This window comes from Python bivittatus, unplaced genomic scaffold (genome assembly GCF_059951505.1).
Source record: "Python bivittatus isolate LINGU-HERP-01145 unplaced genomic scaffold, Pbiv_v1 ctg000850_np1212, whole genome shotgun sequence".
Classification (NCBI taxonomy): Eukaryota; Metazoa; Chordata; class Lepidosauria; order Squamata; family Pythonidae; genus Python; species Python bivittatus.
Genome location: NW_028277112.1, coordinates 66,060,921 through 66,076,153, shown reverse-complemented (window position 1 = coordinate 66,076,153; position 15,233 = coordinate 66,060,921).

The following is a 15,233-nucleotide window of genomic DNA, read 5'->3' as shown; positions in this document are numbered from 1 at the left end:
TGCAAACTAGCTTTTTGCTGTATACACTGAGAAATGCATATTGTGACAAAGAAAGCTTACCACGTTTGTTGATCTAGAGACAGTGTCCGATAAACCGTATAGCCTTGCGTTAAGGAATGCTTTGAGCAAATTGGGATTGAAGATTGGTTGCTGAGTGCAAAAAGAGCAGTATATGGTGGGAGTGGAAGTAAAGCATGCGTTGTCAGCCCTTCGAAGTAGGCCAGGATGGGAAACTGACTCCACAAGTTTGATATGGAACCATTCTTTATTGATATAGGCTATAATAACAGAATTTTGAAACCCTGACTGTGTTTTCTCCTCCGTCCTTCTTATATACCAGTGAATTAGTTGGAGCCAATCTTAGCTTCTTTCTCACACTTTCCCTGCTTCCTGGGCTTAATGCACATTTGTGCTTTCATAACCACTTCTGCGTATTTGCTCCAAGGTCATCTCCATGACTCTCCACATGCCGGTCAGCTCTTTGAGGTAGTCCAGACAGGAAACCAAAACCATGAATACTAATGCTACCTTTATTGTAAGGGTACAGTAGCAGAATCTTACAAGTCTGAAAGCGCTTCCCCCCTCCCCTGCCTTTACCTTCCAGAGAACTAGGGAGGGTCCCTTCTCCATCCCTATTCCTACTGTGAGCTGAGACATTTCTTGTCTGACCGTGACCCTGGCTGCGGTTCTTCTTCCTGTCTCCCAAGGTCATTCTCACAGCCCATTACAATGCAAAAGAATAAATAGAATGCTGCAGCATTAAGCAGGGAGCAAGGCAAGACTATGTGATGCTCCCTTTATTGTTTAATACATGTATGTAATTTTATATATATTTATTTATTTTTTTGTCTGCGCTCAGTCATTTGACCCTACATACCCATATATGGTGCTTTGATGATGCTCTTCACACACCTTGGCCCTACATACCCATATATGGTGCTTTGATGACGCTCTCCCCACCCTTTGGCCCTTGTTTTTTTTGTTTTTGTCTGCGCTCAGTCATTGCTGACCCTGCAGTGACTGCTTGGACGAGTCCTTGCAGTTTTCAAGGCAACTGTTTTTTGGAAGTGGTTTGTCAGAGCCTCCTTCCTAGGGCAGAGCCCAGCTGGCATGCGCAGGAGGCGGGGTTTCCGTTGCTTCGCGCCCTTTTCGGGCGCGCACGGTTTTTCGCGCTTACTGGCAACTGCTCCCAACTCCTTTTTGCAAGGCGCCGCCAGCATTTTTCCTCCCACCGGAGTGAGAGTACCCATTTATCTACTCACGTGAGTTTTCGACCTGTTGGGTTGACAGGAACTGGGGAGGAAACAGGAGCTCACCCTGTTAACGTGAAGGCTGGACTCGAACCGCTAAAGTGTCGACCATTTCTGGCAGGCAACTTTCAGCATCATTAAGCTGCTGCGCCACCGCGTCCCCATATATATATATATATATATATATATATATATATATATATATATACACATACATATACATATATACACACACACACACACACAATAATGTGGTAATAAATGTACAAGAAATGCTTGTGGTGAAATGAATGTGTGTATTCTTCTAGTAGATGATACCACACTGATGGCTGAGAATTTGAATAATTCTAGTAAAGAGAGAGTTTGAATAATCTCAATTAGAGAGATCATATAATGCAATGCAATTTAATACAAGTCTCAAAAAATTGTGATACCAAACACCAAAGTACTTGTATCCAACAGGGAAAATGAAATGAATAATTATAAATCAATGCTGAAAAATTAGAGCAAGTACTGTAGATGAATGGTAGGATTACTAAAGATGGGGAAATAGATAAAGAAATGTTAAGACATGCAAATATTAGTAGATAAGGGGTAGTGGGTAGTATGTGATCTTTTGTGAGGAATAAATCTTGGGTACATCAAGAAAAATATAGAAATAAACTGACTGCAACAGGACTGGGTTAAAAGCAAAAAGAGACATAGGAATCTATCTATGGACGTGTGGAAGCAAGGATGGTTTGCAAGAATAGAAAGATATGGGAAGTTATAGTAAATAGTGTTGGCATAAACTAGATGTCATTAGATTTCCTTTCCTTTCCTCTTCTTTGCTGCCTGCAATTTCTTTTGCCAATTACTTCTCATACTTTGTCTGCACTTTGCATAATACTGTTTACCCTGAAAAGGAATAGCGTGATGGATACGAATCCTAGGCCACCAGTCTTAAAAAGTGCATAGTGTCTTTCCCTTGCTCCATTTATTAGGACCTTGTTTCCTGTTAGTGTCCCTCTCAAACCCACCAAAGAATGGGATAGTTTGGGGCTGGTTTTAACTTACTCAAAGTGGCATGGGCAACTCTCACTCATTCTGTCTATGATTCAAATCCCCCACGGAAGTCCACTTCCCATACGTTATATACTGTATTTCAGGATTTCATATTTCCCAATATGCTGGGAAGGGCAGTGTCTTGTGCCCAAAAGTGTGCTTGCTTTTCTTAAAAAAGCTATTTGGGGGTTGGAGAGGAGTGGAGGATTTGCACCGATTACACCTTATGGGGTGAGGCTGAAAAAAGGATCTGATTCAGACATTGACAGGTCTATCCTCAAATTAGAGCAGTGTTACTCAACTTTGGCAACTTTAAGACGTGGATTTGAACTCCCAGAATTTCCCCAGCATGGCTGGCTGGGGAATTCTGGGAGTTGAAGTCTACACATCTTAAAGTTGCTAAGTTTGAGAAACACTGAATTAGAGTAATGGAATCTCAGCCTTTGTAAGGATGGTGTGAAAATGACTATATCATCACACTTGATTGTCCCTCAAGTTCTCTTTAAGAGTAGTTTGCTCTTCTTTTTACGAGTAGTTTGCTCTATGCTCTCTCGAAAACAATCAACTGAGTTTGCTTATCCAACTTGCCATCTGCTTTTCTGCATATTCCTTCCTAAGCTGATAAAAAAATCATACATCCTGTTAGTTGTTTTCCCCATATTAGGTATGAAAGGATATCACCCTGTTTTCCTCAGTTTGAGTTCCAGAATCAGAAAAAATCAGAACAGACAATTCCCTGAACCATCAAAAAACATTGTCTGGCAACTTTCAGATTCAAAGATCCAGCATCCTTGGGGCATCCATGGGGGGAGGTGTCAAGATGGTGGCCATGCCCATAGGATTCAAACCCTGCCTCTTTTTTGACACACACAGATGCAGACAGACTAGACGGTTGGGCAGTCATTCAAACTGTCTCCTCAGTTGTTTTTCCATTCATGAGGACTTGCATTTTTTTACCCATGAGAGGTCACACTTTGAGCAGAAGGACAGTCCATGAAGAAAAGGCTCAACAGCTTCTTCTCCCTGCCAGTGATGAAGATTGCTATATTTCCTGGCTGTCTAACCTTGATGTAATGAGAGTCAACTACCTCAGGTAGCACATACTGGAATTTAGGGTAGCCCCATTTCCCTCCCATGTCCTCTAAACTAGTCTGTTGGTTTGATGAATCAGTCCGATCACCAGCAGTGATGCAAAGTTCAATTGTCAATTCAATCAATTTGTGCTCAGATAATATTTATTCATTCATTCATTCATTCATTCATTCATTCATTCATTCATTCATTTGCATAGCCTCCAATCTCACCTAAGTGACTCTGGGTGGTGCACATTAAAAACAGCATCAAAAACAAAACAAATCATAAAAGCAAATATAGAAACTTACAAACCATCAGTAAAAAACATATTAAAACACACACACACACAAATAACCATGGCAGCAAATCCAAACAATACTTCACATTCAATACAGCCATTGTAAATGCGCTCCACTACCACCAGACCCCCAAGCGTGTTGGCAGAGCCACATCTTCAGAGCCTTTCTGAAAATAATGATCTGTTTACATTATTTTCATGAATAAATGTGTTTTTGTACAGACTTTTCCTTAATATTTTAAAATTAGCAAATTATGTTACAAATCTCAAAGAACTGCAGGTTTGGAATGACAGCTAAATTTTGCTTTGTATATTGGTTCAACAGTGCAAACTAATTTCATGGAAATCCCAGTGAAATGAATCTCTTCCCATCACTACCAGCAAAAGGGATTCGTACGTTGACAGCCAGTTAGCAAGTTATTCCTGTTCTTTTGTATTAACAGTCACCTTTTTGTTTTGTTTGAAAAGAAAATGGGCTTTTGTAGAAAATTCAGGCAAGGGTCAAGTCAGGTAGCCCTGTATGCCACATGCAAAGGAGCAGCTCTTGAAGACACGCTGGTTCATTACCACAGGCTCCTTCAATGCAATTCAAAGCTATCGCTTTGTCAAAATTGTCACATCAATTTGGCTTGATTTTCTAATGCTTATTTGTACAGAAGGTCAACCTCTCATGCCAACAGACCCTTTCAGTGGCATGAACACTCTAGAGCAGAAGTAGATTGAATAAAGCAGGGAACCAAGTTGTATTCTTCATGTCAAGGAGGAAAGCGGCTTCTACTTACTTATGAGAAGTTTGCTTTTGCCCTATATCAGCTGAAATTATCTTCTAGTATATAGTGTGTGGAGCTCCACTATTATTATTCATGTGCTTTTTAGAATCCATTTCTGTGTATGTGCTCTGGATTTGAATGAATTCTGAACCCAGAGGAGAAGCAAACTAATTCACATTTTCATCATCGTAGGCTGAAGCTGTCTAGAGAAGGCTCTAATGAAATAGAAGAAGAGGATGATCAGCAGCTAGGTAGATGAGTTCAGTTACATGGTGATGAGTGCACCGTTGGAAGACCTGGAGGACCAGGTTAGGGACATGGAGAAAATCTATCTATATGGTTGCTAAAAGTAAAAAAAATATGACTTGATGGCATGTTATCAATCCATCAGGCTGAAAAAGGCCATCCCAATTCAACTTTGATCTAGACAGGACTTACAGAACATTCTAGTCCTACTTGGTATCTTTACAACTTCAGGCAGTCCTCTGAGAATTGGGCTTTATCAGGGAATTGATAAAGAAGGTAGGGAAGGGGACTGAGAGAGAGACCATTGGATTTCAGTAGCTGGCAGATATTCCTTCAATCAGAATGCACCTAGTGATGATGTGAGCAGAGCCAGGGAGTCCTAGCACTGCTGGAACAAGATATGATACAGTTCCTATTATTATGATTTGCTCCTCAGTCAACAGACCCTCAGAAACAAAAACCCCTTGTTTGAGGTTTAGAACAGTCATTCCTTTCCTTTCCATTTTTTTATCCATATCTAGTACTTTCTATTTACTTGATATGATTTATGTCACTTTATCATCGACAATTCTAATCCACCTTTCATGTATCCATCATATTAGAATTTTTTTGCTAATTGCACCTAGTAATTTGAACATTCTGATTCCTATGTTCCTCTGTTGCGTCTATCTGCTCCACTACACTGAGAAAAAGGACATCATTTTAATTTATGAACATCATGTTGCAGAAAAATCCCTCAACATCTGTTTGAAATTTGGCATGTTGTTCCAGGTATATTGCCAAATATGTCATCAAATTCTGTCCCCAGCAAACCACTTTACTGGACCTTTTTGAAGACTTGAAAACCTGCCCACAGATATCAGTGAAATCTGGCAGCCTTGATCCTATAATAGAAATCCACTTTGCCTACAAATTGTGCCCCATTCTCTTGGAAACAAAGCTGTTGCAGCTGTTTGTGTTTCTCCCATGCTTGAAAATATGACAAATGAAGTTCCACTTTAATCAATGTCACTCCAGATTGTACCGGATCAAACAATTTGTGGTAGTATATAGAATAAATCAGGCATTTTTCCTATACATCCCTATAGCCTGACATCCATAATGGTTTTCACATGATTTATGATAACTCACTTACCAAGCCAATTGCTTTGGGTGTGGGAAATGTGTGTGTGTGTGATGGTGTTGGGGGGGAGAATGCATATCATCTTATCTTTTACTTGAGCCAAGAAAATTTCCCAGCTTGCCTAGATCCAACATATGCTGGCTTACGTCTGAGGCAACTATTGATCAGTGACGGAGAATCAGTGAGAAATTATGAGTGCCCAACCTCCGTAGCCAGTTTGGTGTGGTGGTTAAGGCACCAAGCTAGAAACTGGGAGATCAGGAGCCTAGTCCCGCCTTAGGCACAAAGCCAGTTGGGTGACCTTGGGCCAGTCCCTCTCTTTCAGCCCTAGGAAGGAGGCAATGGCAACCCACTTCCAAAAAATCTTGCCAAGAAAACTGCAGGGACTTCTCCAGGCAGTTGCCAGGAGAACACTGACTCGAAGGCACACACACTCAAAAAAAAAAAAACCCTCCCTAAGATGAAAAACTATGACCAGGGTTCAAGTAACCACACAACTTAGTTTGGGTTGGTTTCCCCCCATACTTTATCCACGTTTGAATCTGAGGAAATGTTCAGTCTGCAGAAGAATGCATGCAAGTGTCCACACATAGCATTAAAATCCTCACCATTCTTTATTTGATCCGGTAGAATGCATTCAGTTGATAAATATTCATTGGCCTATTTCCCAGAAGAAGTCAGAATTAGAGAGATTTATGATGAAGAGATGATGGGCGCAATGGAATTTGCATGTTTAAGGGCAGATGGGCTCTGAATACCAGTTGCAAGGAGGCAAAGGGCAGGCACAGACTATTGCCCTCACAAGCCGGCTTGCAAGCTTCTTGGGCACATCTGGCAGATTACCGTTGGAACTGGGATAGCGGATCAAATGGCCATTTAGCCCTCCTTATGTCTTTGTGCACTCTCACACACCTCCTTCAATGCCATGTGGGGGAAGAGAGATGCAGCCTCTTAGGCCCAGGAAAATGAGTATAAGCCCTGGGCAATGGCTGAATTCAAAGGAAAAAGCACAGAACTTAAATGCTTCCCCCCACCCCGCACACACACACATTCCCAGCAATTGTTCTTGAAGTATGCGAGCTGCTGTGGCCAATTCCACCAGAAAATCCATTTTTTTCTCTTTTTTTTTTGCTGACAGAAATGCAACACGCTGCCTTCCTCCAAGATATTGCTGTTCTCAAAAGGCAACAGGGACCTTGCATGGCCCGCACGGGCAGAACGATGCCAACTCCTAAGCGAGAATGAAATAGGGGGAAATAAATAAGAAGCAGCATTTTGCCACAAAACCAGAGCAGCAAAAGGCCAAGTTTTGCCTTTAGAAGAAAAGTCAGCGGGAGACGTACAGCTGCGGCTCTAAAGGGCAATTCTCCGTCCAAAATAAATGTGGAACAAGAATACGAATGTCTGCCTCCAAACCGATTGCAATGTCAGGAATGATGAAAAACGAAGCTAGCTCATCCTCCCCATTAAAAATAGGGTCTTAAATGTTATTGCTCGTTGCCTAATTTCAGTGAAAAAGTTTTATAACACTGCAAGATTTTATCATTTTATCTGATGTGTGTATATGTGTGGGTGTGGGTGTAATTTTTAAAAGTAAGTCCCTGCCTGACTATAATCCTAAGGAAATCATGACTTTTATTCATGGGGAGGGCTCCAAAAAGTTCCTTTATCATTTGGGGGATCAGGACATCCCACGTTTTGAGGTTAGAAAGGGTGCACAAGTTTTCACTCATTTGCATACTGTAACCCTAATCCAATATTACATTGGTTTTTTATGTATTTATTGTTTGGCCTCTGAAAGCTACAGCAGGCATGCAATGATACTTTCTTTAGCTTATTTTGTGGCTTGGGGATTCAAGTGCAAATTAGGCACTTTGTGTAGGCTTAATGCATCTCTTTTACCAAAATCAAAATGAAGAATCATAGCATCAGAGTTTGAAGGGACACTCCTGGGGGGAAAGAGATTTGAACACCCCTAAAATAAGGTTTGCCATATGCAGCGACTGGCTCCTCTCCTCCCCGTGCTCTGATCAGCAGCCTTGGGCGGCTCATTCTTCACTTTTTTCTTGCAAAGCATTAAGAGCCAGCAAAGTCCACAATGTCCTGCAAGTTGTAAACTGTCCATTGAATGACACGCAGTCCCTTCTGTACAGTGCAAATATTTGTCTATTTGAATGTCGAACAGTTGGAGAGAAGTGCACAACCTTGCTAGGTGCTTCAGTGAAGCACCCACTTCCAGGTGTTAAGCAGAGGCCAAGGAGATTGTCACAATGTCAGGGCTTTCACAGCCCCTTTGGCAACCCGCCACCAACACATGTCATCCTTTGTGTCCATTGTACTTCAGCCCGAGAGGTTCCCACACATTCCTAGACCCCAGAGCCACAGCACACAGGCGAAACAAAATGGCTGTAATTTTGGATCCCCAAGTGATTGTGCTTTCTTTTGTGGCCAAAGCTGTCATTGCTCCTTGTCAGTCAGAGAACGCTTCATGAGAAATAAACCTAGCCTGTTGAGTGGAAGAAAGGATTCAAATGACATTGTCCCAAACCATTTAGAGCAGGGATTTTCAAACTTTTTCAGGCTGTGGAACCCAACAGTTTAAAAAAATAAATAAATCCCAGGACCCATGATCAAAAGGCAAAGCTCTAGCAAAACTGGTTCTGTTTGACTGAACTTTTTTTCCCCCTTAGTCTTTCATGGAATTTCATCCAATTCTCGTGAAACTGTTGGCTCCACAGAACACAACTGAAAAACCCCGATTTAGAGTATGGATGGGCAATCAGCAGCCCCCCAGCACTCCCATTTGAGCTTCGGTTAAACTTTGCAAGAAATCTGGAAGCAAAATGGCCAATTTTCAATGGTGCAATTCCCCCCCCCCCCGCCCCAAAATTAAATGTTGGAATGGAAGTGGCAAGCATCTGGGAGGCAAAATGCTTCTATTTTCAACTCTCAAATTCCCCAGAAACTATGAATGATGGCCTGAAACTGCACTGCTGGAATTCATCCATTGCCAAAAACTGCTTGCACTATTTGGGGCTCTGTGTGTGCGCGTATGTATAAATATGAATGTGTGTGTGTGTATATACGTATCTGGGGGAGAAGGATCAAGGAGGAATGAACGGTCTCCCATTTCCATTCCCTTAATATCCACCCAAAACAGGCTGAAACAGTTTTCATTACTCCTTCCTGTGATAAAGGAAGGCAGAGTTGTGGCCCCTCATCTTCTAATGTTGACCATCCCTGATTGAGAACCTTAAAAGTAAAGACAAATGCTTTGCATGAAGTCCCAAAAGTTGCTAGCAGATAGTAAACCAGTGCTAAAGAATCCATTTAGTTTCTCTACTCTTTCCTTGTTTTCCATTCATACCTCTGACAGACATACTTTTAATATCCCTTTCGTTCAAGAGATCCTTGCTCGGCTCATGGTTATTTATTCTTCTCACTGCTGCTCTTCCCCATATGCTCCTCAATGGTTTTCTGTTCATGTCGTTCGTTAGTTGTCCTCATTAGGGCCGGACTAGCATTTTGGGGAGGACACTTTCTTCCCTCCATTAGCTTCTCTGACCCTGCTCATTAATTACGCCAATAGCCTCAATTTGGTGTCACCTTTCCTGACCTGAGACAGACATTTTAGTTGAGCTTTTATTATTCAAGTATTGAATAATCATCAAGTATTCTGAAGAGATTTCATCCTCTCGAGTTTCCCTTTCTTCTTCCTTTTTTGAACTTTCATTATGGAAACTGTATTCTCTTGAAGTCAAATGAGTCTGCACTGGGCTTTTTTTAACGTGCCCAAATACGTACCTGAAATGCAGTAGCGTACCCAAATATCATTGTGCAGTGCATTACTCTTATTATCTATAATTTGCTTGATCACACATCATATTCCCATTCAAAACAGAATCTAATGCAGAGTGTAATGCAGTATAATTATTGTTATATGTCACATGAGTAATTGGCTTAATAGCCATACATAATCCCTTTTTCCCATTAATCTGGGAATAAGATTTCCAGACTGCTATCTGGAAGACTTATCTGCAAAAACAAATGCATAGTTGTCATGTACTTTTCCACAGAGACCAAATCCACGTACCCCCAGCACCTTTGCCTTTTTATAGTGATGCAATGAGTTTGGAGGGGACCAATTGGGAAAAGAGTCTGAAATTAAACCAAAGGGTTCAGGTCACTGGAAACTATGCTGAATATCTCCCCAAAAATGTTTGGTCCTTATCTCAAGAGCGATTAAGCTCTCCAGCTCATGCTCGGTTTTGCAGCTGAATTGCCTACCATTTATTTTATTTTATTTATTTATTTATCATATTTATATAACCGCCCATCTCACACAAGGTGACTCTGGGCAGTGTACAACAGTTAAAAAGAATAAATACATAAAAACAGTTAAACATAAAAAACTGTAAAAACACCCAAAATAGGTGGGGATAAAATTAATAAGGGAGCCATTGTAAAATCTCCCCGGTGCCCTGGAACCCCCAGGCCTGATCACATAGCCAGGTCTTGAGGGACTTGCAGAATGTTAAGAGAGATAGAACCAATCTCACTTCTGGGGGGAGAAGATTCCACAAGGTGGGTGCCACGGCAGAGAAGGCCTGTCTCCTGGGACCCGCCAAATGTAATTCTCTAGCAGATGGGATCCGCAGCATACCTTCTCTGCCAGATCTGATGGGACAGGCAGATGTGATCGGGGAGAGGTGGTCCCTCAGGTAACCTGGCCCCATGACATGAAGGGCTTTAAAGGTCAAGACCAGCACCTTGAATTGTATCTGAAAGCAAACTGGCAACCAGTGCAGCTCGCGGAGCAGAGGTGTAACTTGTACTGCCCTAGGAGCACACATAACTGTCCGCGCCATTGCATTTTGCACCAGCTGAAGCTTCCAGATACTCTTCAAGGGCAGCCCCATGTAGATCGCTTTACAGAAATCCAAACAGGAGGTGACCAGGACATGAGTGACAGTGATTAGGTCCCTCTGATCTAGGAATGGGCGCAGCTGGCACACAACACGAAGCTGTGCAAAGGCCCTCCTAGCCACAGCTGCCACCTGCTCTTCGAGCAGGAGTCGTGTCCAGGAGAACCACCAGATTGCGCACAGGGTCTGTCTGGGGCAGTGCAACCCCATTCAGTACCAAAGATGGCATAGCTCTAGCACCAGAAGGCCCCAAAACCCCAAAGTTGCTAGAGAACAGCAGAGTTTTTCTCACTGACAGCTTATATGAAGTTCTTCCAGTTAGCCATCTGCATATCCTGTTTCTTCTTCCTCCTTTTCAGAGCACCTGCAGCATTCTGTAAATGATGGCCAGTGTTATTCCTAAAGGCCCTTTATTCATCAACTAATTTAGCCTGCCTTCCTTGGCAACCTTTATCAAACAATGCTTGGAAGGCTTAGGGTTAAATTTCTGGCCAGGCATGACCTTGGTCTTTAGGAATTCCTAAATGATGTTAATCCTTTGCTAGAAAATGCTGACATCCTTTGCATCAGAAGTGGATTGTTTTGAATTAGGAAGCTCTGGGCATACTGAAAAACCAGGAGGTTGCTCTCATAAGCTCACTGGTCCATTTAATTTGGGGATTCCTGATTCGAGGAACCTCCTCCTCATTTATAGGTACAGCACACAAGACTGTCACTCTATTTCTTGCCTCTTTGCATCCTGTATTCTGTCATATGCTTTATGGTTAACACAAAGCTCTCTCACTGCAGCTGGCTAAATGAATGCTACACATATTTAAAGCAAAGCCTCTCCATTCTTCTCCAATTCCCCATTCAGGGAGCTGTTTTCAGGCTGAAGCTACTCCCTTGATTTTCTACTTATTTTAAGATTTCTTTGCAGCATGTAGAACTAAATATTACCCCAGTGGCTTACAAGTGACAGTGAATGCATAGACCCCTATACTAAAATTCTCTAAAATTTAAGAGTGGTAAAGTAACATGGTAAAAGACCATGAATAGATCCAAATTGAAACCTATTGCAGAACACATCAAGGCTTAGTTAAAGAGCAGAAGACTGAAGTGGGCTGAAATTATATTCTGAATCCATCTAAAAGAAAAATAGTAGCCAAGTAAATCTTTCTGTATGGGGGGTTTTATGGAAGGAGACCATAAATCAAAAGGGATCTGTCTCATGTGTCTTGCCAAGAAAATTATCCCTTCTATTGGGTCTTTACCAAGGCCTGTAATGTCAACCTTAAGGCATAGCTAAGTCACAGTAGTCCAAATAGTCCATCAAATAACCTGGTCTCAAATTCGACAATATTTGGCCTCAGAAACAAATTTGCAATCAGTGTGTATATATATGAATTGCCACAGCATTTTCCAAATATTAAACCCTCATGACCCAAAAGATTGCTGTTTTCTCTTTCTGAAATTATTGAAACAGCTACAGAGACAACTCCATGTTGAATATATTACAACAGGATGGTAGTAATGAGATTAGCATAGAATATGATAAGAGGCAAGAGCTGTCAACTAATACAGGAACAAATCCTGGCCCCCTGCACTTATTAGATTTTTTATTCCCTGCAAAAAAGACATTTTTCCTACCTCTTTCACTGGGAATAAAATATATCATAAAAAATACCAGAGATAGGAGGAGGGAGGATCACTTATCTTAAAAGTGGTTGATAGGGGTCTGTTTGTCTGCCTCCATTCCTGCACACTTAACAGTGATTCAAGGTTTTTCTCCGTGTTGTACATTCTTCTGAAAATGATCAGGTCATCAGCCCAAGATAAATGTACCAGCCTAATATGATAACAGCATTCCTAGCTATCACTACCACTTACACTTCAACAGAGAGCAATGAATCTAGAGAACACCCTTCAGGTTGGTTCTTCAGAGATCATCCACCTCCTCCCACAGGAGTTAAATACTGCTATCCTTGTTTTACTAGTTCCTCCTTCCAACTTCTATTTTTGTCTGGATTTAGCTTCAGCTTGTTCATCATCATCTATCCTAAAACTGCTTCCACATACCTGTTTAGAAGTTCTACATCCTTCTGGAGGTCAGTAGATGAAAATGAAAAATAGAACAGTAGGTCATCTTTATAGTGATGGCACTGAAACCTAGACTTCCGGATAACTTATTTCTGTGGTTTCATGTAAATGTGAAATTGTAAATTTGACTAGTTCTGTATAGCACCCAAACACCACAAGATGAAGCCAAAATTCTCGACATCATCAACTGGGTGCACCCACGAGAAACATTACAGCCACTGTAACCCTGTCTATTCCAGGGGGGCTAGGAGGGTAGCACTGTTAATGGTATCAAAGCCACCAAACTCTAAGACAACTAGTAGTAGTGCATTTATAGCTACCAGTTAACATCCCCAAAATACCATTATTCCATACAGCATTTCACACCATCATTTCACAACCAAGCCAAAAGCCATATTGGAACAGTTCCAAATAATCAGTATCAACAAAGACTGCCTGAATTTGAGATACCATCACCAACACTATTAATGTGCTTTGGAAAAGAGCATTTGCCATTGAATTATAATTGCCTGGAATCATACTGTCCAATTTGATTTTTTTTTTCAGCAGAACTCCACAGCCTTCACTTAAGAGTACTAGCAAGCATAAACTCTCTCCAAATGAAGTATTAATTGCTTCAGAACCCTAGAGATTAGGCTTGGACCTCAACGCATTTAATAATTTACCCACATCCTTGGAGTGCACCAACTGAATTATAGGCAAAACAATTTGGCTAGCATCCTGGCCACATTCCTTTCTAGCTTAGTCAAAACAATTCATGGTTGTACAGACAGAAGCAATCTAATCTTTAAAAAACAACACCAAGAGGATCACAATGAGGCTTTGAAAGTTATATCAGTTGGAATTCAGTGCTTGCATGCAACGTTTTACTCCACTTTGGATGATATTGCTGGCTGGATTCCCGAGACGTAATGGTGATGAAAAAGTAAGAATTCTTTGCCACCATTACTGCTGCAGAATAAATCTATCATGGCTTTTCACTTGGGTTTGGCTATATTTGGGCCAAGTCTTTTGCCATCTATGCTCCAACGGTTGCCTCAGCAGCTGATTGTTGGTTCATTGCTGTCAAGGCTCTATAGATGGTCAAAAGAAATGCCAGGGCTTTAGCAAGATCACTGAATAAATTTGTTGGAAATACCTCCAGGGGAATTCCTCCATCCTTTTAGCAGCTGCAAATAGTTATAACATTGAACTGAATCAGAGGGTGATCTATCCAACTTAATAATCATGTGATCAGTGCCTCCTCTTGCTATCTATCTATCTATCTATCTATCTATCTATCTATCTATCTATCTATCTATCTATCCATCCATCCATCCATCCATCCATCCATCCCTATCTATCTACCTATCATCTACCTATCATCTATCTATCTCTATCTATCTATATGTGTGCGCACGCGCACACACACACACACACACACACACACAGAATCATCTGAATACCATCTTCCCAGTGAAATTTGATTGATTTATTAAGTGACATCATGTTAGTGACCACATAGACAGAACTTCTCCAGAATGACATAAACTTTAGTAATATCAGACTAACATATTGCAGCCAGGAAGGGATTACCTATACTTCCAGTTATATTATATTATATTATATTATATTATATTATATTATATTATATTATATTATATTATATTATATTATATTATATTAATTATTTAGCATTATCAGGTCATAGTTCATTGGTAGGAAATGAAGAAGATGCTCTGTCTGACTGCACTTAACTATGGAAGAGTTGGCCTCCTTATGATCTTGTTTGTTTGTTGTAGGTAAACATCTTTCCCTACCCAGTCTTTTATATTATAGGGTATATTATTTCATATTTTATGTCTCAATTTTATCACCTATATCTTCTCCTGCTTTTATTAAGTTGCTTTTGTTGTTGCTTAGAATGTTATGTATTTTATAGTTCATTTTAGTGGCTGTTAGTTTTCCCAAGTGGTATGTAAGCAATGGATGGACAGGGTATACATTTTCACCTAAATAAATATAGCCCTAATCAAGTATATATTTAAATATTTCTTTCATGCCCATTGATCTAAAATGTATGCAGCAGTTGCATTTATCTCAAATCCTCACTTGGATTATTGAGAAAGCGATATATTTTGGCTCAGTTACTATATGGATCTGAAATGTACATGGCTAATGCAAGACGGCTCAGATATATTGTGGAATATTGCTTATCCTATTATTAATATTACCACTGCTGCTGCTCATCTTTCTTAGCAATTTCAAAAACCCTCCAATTACATATTGCTGATGGGGTGAAGACATTAGAGAGAGAGTCAAGAGAGGAGAGGATGAAAACAAAGAGAACAAGGATAGAGGGAGAGTGGGTAAATGAAAGAGGCAACAAAGAAGAAATGTAATGTTGCTGCTTGTATTCAAGGAAAAATGCATGAACATTATTTA